The sequence below is a fragment of the Callithrix jacchus genome, chromosome 12 (assembly GCF_049354715.1).
Source record: "Callithrix jacchus isolate 240 chromosome 12, calJac240_pri, whole genome shotgun sequence".
Lineage (NCBI taxonomy): Eukaryota > Metazoa > Chordata > Mammalia > Primates > Cebidae > Callithrix > Callithrix jacchus.
The window spans coordinates 98810980-98819031 of NC_133513.1; the positions used below are offsets into that span (position 1 = coordinate 98810980).

Here is an 8052-nt window from a genome sequence, read left to right on the forward strand (position 1 = left end):
CCCCTATCATCAAATTGCCTATATCTGTTGCTAGAAGGAGGGAAGAACTGTAGGGAAGACAAGTACCATTGAGGTCCAGGACAACGGGCATTGAACCCTAGCACTTTTGCCTAATACTGAATCACGTTTCACTCTCTATTTCAGTTAAATGCTTAAGCAACTTTGCTTTCCATAGAATTCATTTCCTCCTAAAGATGCCCATTACTGTTTAAAGCATTTCAAGCTTCAGAGAGCAGATGAGGAAAGTGTTTTGGAGTGCTAAGCCCTTTCCCAGTCTTTGTCTTAGAATTGTGCCACAAATACCCATCCGAGAATACTGGCCTACTTAAACCTCTGTATGTTTTCATCATGTCATCCCCAGAGTCTATCACAGTGGGATGGATGGGTGAACAAACCTGGTTCAATGCAATTTTACAAGCATTTATTGAACCATCAGGTTGACAGATTATCGCCCTAGAAAGGCTGATAATTTTGGCATTGAGGTTAATAACAGACTTAGGAGTAGTGAGAATTCTTAGGGAGTTGTGATTCCCAGATTGGACAATATCTGTGGATATTCTCCAATAAAAAGGGACATTCTGTGCAGAAAAGTCATCATTAGCCCAGGCCTAGTCCCTCTAGGTACGTGGCCACTTATTTATAAAAGAGAAACTTTACAATCAGTTTCCATAATGTCTCAAATATGCGGTATTACGCTTCTTCAAGAGCTTCTCAGAGCCAAAATGTTAGAATTTCAGCTGTGTAATCAATAAGGTCTCTCCTAATGCTGGCTGTGATTTATAATTTTAGTTCTGAAAAGAACCATTTCCTGGAATGTTCTGTATAATTTTTTGTTGAAAATTAAGTTATATTGTAAATGTACTTGGAATAATGCAATTTAAAGAAACTCTATTATGAAATTCACAAGTGAAGAATTATTTTCAATCATCTATTATTTAGCATTTGTGTAAACCTGAATTTTCACAGATCAAATTTGCCTAAATCACCACTGCAGTGCCCTACTCCCACGTGCCAGCCCCCTCCTGAATTCCGTTTGACCCCACAATGAGCTATGGGGGAGCTGTTACCTGCTGGTCTAATAGCTCTACTTCTGTCAGATAATCTTAGGAAACCCATTGCATTGGAGCACCGACTGGATTCAGAACCAACACAAAAGGGGGTCAGCCAGCTCAAAATGCCCCTGCACACTGGATGATTTGGGTGACATATGGGAAACACAGTGAGACTCTGTATTGTCCCAGAAAAGAAACAAGGTAGCAGAAATCATATTCACTGTTGCTTTTGGGTATGTGGTTAGAATACCTGAGATTACCAGGGTTGTACATAACAGATGCACCAATTCTAGGGTTCCAAAATAGAATTACATATTTAATTTTACTTTTTTCCCTAAAGATAAGAACTCATATCTTTGAGAACATTAATAGTAATAATAATTATAGAAATGATAAATACATGAATATGAGTATGCATATTCATATATATACACATATATTTGTACAGATATAATACACAAATGCATTCAGATAAAAAGATTCTAGCTTCATTGTATCAGAAAAGTCTAAAAAATACAATAAAACAAAACGAAGTTTACCCCAGTTAATTGCTTTGCAAGTACATGATACAAATCGAGTTAGATCTAAGTGGCTCCTTTTCTCAAACAAGAATGGTGCTAGGCATTGGAGGTGCACAGTGAGAAGAAAGGGGCATTGCCTCACTGTAGAAAATTAAATATTAAAAAGGAAAGTTTGGTTGCTCAAAAAGAAAGTTTGATTTGGTCCACCAAGTGTCCCCTATAGCTGTTTTCCAAATGCATTGCAACCTATGTCTGGGTAGATTTTTTTGACCTCTAAATTATATGTCTTTCACAAAATTCTATGAATTCAAAAGCACAAAAGTGGATAAAATCCCTTTAAATCTGAAGTAGGGCCAATGTAGTGTGATTAAAGGACTATATATGGCACATTCACAGACATGCAAAGAATTAGAAGGGATACTGGGTCTACAGCAGTGTTTCTCAACAGCAGCACTATGGACATTTTGAGCCTGATAATGTTTTGCTGTAAGGTGCATGTTCTGTGCCTTGTAGAATATTTAGTAGCATCCCTCACTTCAGTGCACAAGATGCTTTGTAGCATCTACTTCCATTCCCATGCTCATCACAACCAAAAATATCTCCAGATATTGCCAAATGTCCTGTGTTAGGCTAAATTTCTTTTGGTTGAGAACAATTGCTCTAAAGTCAAAACCTGTTACCTCTCTATTTTGGCTATCCCAGACATTCTTATTGTATTAGGTGATTCTTGCACTACTATAAAAAACTATGTGGAACTGTGTAACTTGTAAGAAAAGAGGCTTAATTGGCTCAGGGTTCTATAGGCTACACAGGAAGCATAGTAGCATCAGAAAGCCTCCAATCGTGGCAGAAGGCAAAGGGGGAACAGGCACGTCACATGCCAAGAAATGGAGCAAACAAGAGAGAGTAGGAGGGAGAGGTGCCGCACACTTTTAAATCACCAGATCTCCTGTGAACAAAGAGAGAGAACTCATTTATCACCAAGGGGATGGTCCAAGTTATTTATGAGGAATCCACCCTCATAATCCAAACACCTCCCACCAAGCCCCATCTCCAATATTGGGCATTACATTTCAACATGACATTTGGGGACATACATTCAAACTGTAACCCTTATTCACTATAAGTATTATTTTAAAATACTTATTGTCAAGGTATATAATTTAGTTATTTCACTCTAATTTTAAGGTTATCTGTCCTAGGTTTCATTTCTGAAAAGAAGAGCCAGAGAGAGGGATTTGTGTGCAAGCCATTTGTTAAAGGAGTGTTCCATGGATAAATCTGTGAGTGCAAGAAGCCAATTGGAGAAGAGAAAAGAGCAGCAAAGACATGAATTCAGATGAGGTCTATCCTCAGCCTGCTCCCTTGAGAAGCACCAACATGTAAATGACCCCATGGAATTTGTCCAGCTTTGAGGCACAGCACGATGCTTTTATACCTCACATTGATCAATTATTGTTTAACAGCCACTGTAGAGAGGGTTGAAAATTGCCTACATTGAGCTGCACCAAAAACAGTTGGTCTACTATTTCCTCAAAAGGAAAATTGGATAAGCTTGAATGGTTTAATACATTTTATCCAGAGATGATGATTTTCATCATGAAAATAGAAGCACACCAAAAATGACCAATATCAGCATTACCCTGGTTTAGAATACAAAATCCATCTATTTAAAATATAGTGTTTTGGAAAAAAGATGTTTTAATGGAAACTAAAGTAGTGACATTTCTAAGTGCCCTTTGACTATAAATGTGCTCCCAAGCATAATTTCACAAAACATCTCTTAAATTTGTATTTTTCTCCACAATGGAAATATATATTAATGTGTTTTAGAATAGTAACAGCCTTGATCTACAATACAAATTTGAAGTATGTCTCCTGTCCTCTCTTCTCATTAGTTTGCTTGTGCTCAGGAAAAGTGAAAATGATAATAAGAATACCAAGGATGGGATAACATTATCTTAAACAAAGACAAGTAGTTTAGCTCGAGAATGGCAAGAGAATATTATAAAGAAATATATTCCATTCTAAAAGCCAATGCAAATAACTTTCTGATTACTGTGAAGGTTATCTCACCATAATTTCATGTATTCAGGGAATACACACACATAGACACATATACATCAAATATTTTTTGTTTGTGAAAAACCCTATATCTGTGTAAAAGTTCATGCCTATGTTTTTAATGTATTTATTTTTAGTTGTTTGTAATGGAATGAAATCTATAATATAAAGATGAACAGAAATAAACCTGACAGAGATACGTGGTTATCTTTGTTTGAAAATGGCAATGGATACTCTAGAGGTATTAGATATCTACAAGTCCCCTAAGTGCTCTGCTAATTGCTGCCATGGGACACTTTATCAAGGTTTACAATCTAGTTGGGTAGGCAGAATAAGCACACAGGAGAGGATAACAATTAATTTCAGGTCATAAGTTGTTAAATAAGTGATAGTTACAAGAAATACAGGAGAAAGAGATCCTGCCCTCTTGAGATAACCAAGACACACTTTATGCAGAAGGTGGTCTTTAAATTAGACTTTGAAGCTGTATTAAATAGCTCAGCTATTCTTATGCAATATCTAACTATTGAAAAGATTCAGAATTTTATTTTTGGTAATCCAAGTTCAAGTAGCAGTGCTGGCTTCCTTAGGCAACCCAAAGGAAATAGCTTGTCTTGTAAAATTTGTTATTTTTTCTGTTTTAGAAATTATGTGTGTTCATTTTTAGAATATTCTGAAGGTCTGAAGAATAAATTTAAAAGGACCCATAATTCTAACAACTAGTGTAAACCATTATTAAAATTTTAATAAATATAAACAGATTTCTTTTTAGAGTTTGAGAGGCATAAAATTGCCTTATGCATCTAGGCTGGAAGTGAGCTGTGACCTGTGACTTTGGAGGTTATGGACCAACCTATACCAGGTGTTTCAGTACTACTACCTATAGATAGATGGTCATCCAATGTATTCTTTCTTTAAAAAATAGCTTTACATATTTTGTTTTGCATAAATCTGTGGTGTACAAATACAATTCTGTTACATGAATAGATTGTCTAGTAGTGAAGTCAGGCTTTCAGGGTATCCATCACCAGAAAAAATATACATTGTCCCTATTAAGTAATTTCTCATCATCCATCTCTGTCCCACTCCCTGCCCCAATGTCTTCTAGAACATCTCTTTTGACAGGTAACTCATCCACTTCCAAGAAAGCCCAGCCTATTTTCAGAGAACTTGATGTAATTTAAAATGCTTTAATATATTAAGACTAACTCTCTGTCCTCTCAATTTCCATCTATTTCCCTGATTCTGGGCATATCTAGCATAAACTAAATCTTGCTTCCAAGTGGAAAGCTTTTGTGGCTTCTCTGTCCTTGTCAGTGTCTCCTGAGCTTGCCACTGTCTGCTGTCCACTGAATGGTCTAGGAGGTAGTCACAAAAAATTACAGCAGCAATATTATGGAAGAAGTTAGAGCTACTCTCTAAATTGTGTACAGATGGATTAGAATGGTATGGTGCTTTAAGAAAATGTAAGTAACTAATAACTAATAATCATCATACAGTATGAATAACAATATTGCTATTATGCAGGAAAGTCTTCATTACTTACTCAGCTCCTATTCCCCAATTCCACCCCAGAAACAGCCTTGACAATATCTCCTGGGCTTTTTTTCTTCAGTATCTAACAAGAAATAATTATGTGTGTCAGCTTTCAGCTGTCAAAAAAAGAGAGAGAGGATGATTTATAAAAGAAAATTGAATTTCCAACAGTTGGCATTTTTATGAATTTCTGTATTTTTAAAGAAGCATATGTTATTAAGCAATAGCTTTAAACTTTTGAAATCTGTCTGCACCTCCCTGTTATCTCAGTGGCCACCAAGAATCTGTGAACATTTTGTACAAGGAAGACGGAGACAGTGTATTCTTTCAGTACTCATGTTACCTGAATAATGTTAAGCAAAAAAAATCAGTCAAAATATAAACTTAAGTGTTCATAGTGAGCACTGCTCCTTATTCAGGGAGTTACTGTTTCATGCCTTCCCAAACTGCCCTATATAGTCTCTTCAGACTCAAATGCATCTGAGACCTAGCAAGTGATATACTTGGGTTAGGTGAGGTGATGGTAACTGGATATGTCATGGCCCATTAGAGGGGAAGGTACAACTCAGCATCAAATGTTATGTTGATCTATGAAAGTTTAGTCTCACCTGTTATTGCCAGATCTCCTGATGTTTTATAAGACATGCCCAATAAATTCTTATTTTTGTGCACACTCTCTTGCTTTTTGAACTTTGGCAATTAATTACGTTTTTAAAAACATAACCTGAGTACCAGAAAAACTTTTCTGTTAGTTGAATTTGGACAAAAGTAAATTGAGACCCCATCACAGAGGTTCCCTCGATGCCAATTGGTGAGTCTGGAAAGCTGCTCAATTCAAATGATGTAACAGAAGCTCACAATGCTCCTTGAAGAGTGGGTAGGGTTAGGACTTCTGGAAGGAAATGGGAACATCTCAAATAGAACAAATAACAATATCTGAAGACTAACATGGGAATGTGACAGTGAAATGTCCCAATATTTGGAGTACATGGTACCAACTAGGGAGGAAAAGGAAATAGATATTAAATAGGCCGTATGGGTTGTAATCATGGAGGATATTTCATGCCAGCCAGAGGAAAATTTATGAATAGAAATATCTGGAAATAGGGAGACAATCAGGGTATTGAAGCAGGAGAATGGTACAATACCTGCAAAATTTCATAGAGATGTCCAAAAAGGGCCACCCAAGATGGTCTGAGTCATTCTGAAGATGGTGCTCTTGTCTTTCTTTATCACCTGCTATTGATCCAGTGGAGAAAGCTTAGCCTAGGGAAGGCTGAAAACACCCTGGCTTGTTGGGAGATGGAGAGAGATACGTTTTTGGACTCTTAAGCGTTGTAAGTTTCTTTCTACCTCCATTTGGTTTTTTCTTCATTCATTTATGCCATACATATTTACTAAGCACCTGTTCTACATCCTGCACTATACTTAGAACTAAAGCATGCAAGAGAAAATAGAATGGAAGTGGAAAAATATAACTGATATTTGCAATAATGGGTAAAAAATATTAGAAAGGAATACAGGGAGCTGTTAGAGCACCTACAATGAGCACCTGGACCTATCTCTGCAGTGTTAGGTATTCAGGAAATGTGTCCCAGAAACAACATCTAAGCTGGAATGTGGATGATCAGTAGGAGTCAGGCCAAGTGCAGAGGACAAAGGAGGTTCCTGGGACAAGGCAGAAGGCAGCAGGTTGGTGTTGATATAGGAACTGAGAAGGTTTAATTATGCCTGGAGTATGAAAGGAAAGGGGGAAGTTGGTGAGAAGTAAGTTGAGAAAGATACTAAAAAATGACATTCTCTGGGCTTAGAGGCCTTGTTAAGGAGTTCACATCTTTCCAAAAATTCAAAAATGTTTTAAAGCAGGATAAAAATGATGTCCAAATTTTATTTTAAAAACAAATTGACAATGGTATACTGGAGATGAAAGTAAATTAAAATCATTTACCCAGAGAGTTGACCTTACCAAGCAACTCAGAAAGCCTTTCTGGTGTTTGGACACAAAGGGAAATAAACGAAAGTTCCTGAGATGATACGTGGCAGCACTGTGTCAGACAACCAAGCAAGGGTCTTGGTGGCTGGGTATCACAACCCTGGACTGTCCAAGATGAAAGAGATTGTAGAAACCATTGGCCATTGGCTGCCACTCTTTATACTAAAGGGAAAACTGAGGCCCAGAGAGGAAAAACAACGTACCTAGGATCACACAGCAAGTCAGTGGAACAACAGGCAGGACCCAGATCCCAAGAACATTATTTTTTTAAATTAGTACAAGGGCTAAACACACCACTTATTAAGGTAGGAAAAACCTTAACGAATATCAGAATTATAGCTGTGGAATTGCCTATGAAGAAAAAGAGGAACTAACCCAGTCAGTTCACAAACTGGAACATGGAACACAGAGACACAAAACAGATAATTAGCAGTGTGAATGTTACTCATTTTTTATTCTAAATTTATGTTATTTTGGGCTATGCATATTTTCTAATGAACTATATGCAAGGAAAAACGGCATTCTGTTATAGTTTGACATCCTTATCTTTTTTTTCTTCTTCTTCTTGGCTAAAATCAGGGATTGAATAATCTAAGGAGAAAATACTTTCACAGCTCAAGGGAACTGTCTGAGGATATAGAAAGAGATCTGGGGGTGTCAGCTCCTAGTCCCTTCATCCCACATAATTAGTAAAAGGGGGTGAATGGAGAATCCCTAAGAGCCCTTCTACTTGAAAGATTCATTGAGCACAGATAACAAAAAGCAGATCTTTTCACCATTTTTAATATACTCAATTTTTCAAGTAAATGAGTTATTTGCAAAAAATAAATTTTTTATATATACCACTGAGTAGGAGTGGATATTAATCATTTTGGTAAATAGATTT

General features: G+C 36.7%; 1 long non-coding RNA gene across 1 annotated transcript in view; it reads right to left on the reverse strand.

The window, feature by feature from the left end:
- LOC144578474 (uncharacterized) overlaps positions 1–7312 on the reverse strand; it is a 137935-nt gene extending 130623 nt beyond the window's left edge. The window contains exons 1-3 of the long non-coding RNA XR_013524315.1: positions 7140–7312; positions 6322–6464; positions 5184–5289 (exon numbers count right to left, since the gene is read on the reverse strand). This is a non-coding gene — a long non-coding RNA (uncharacterized LOC144578474). The remainder of the gene's footprint in view (positions 1–5183; positions 5290–6321; positions 6465–7139) is intronic.
- Between the last annotated feature and the right edge of the window lie 740 nt (positions 7313–8052).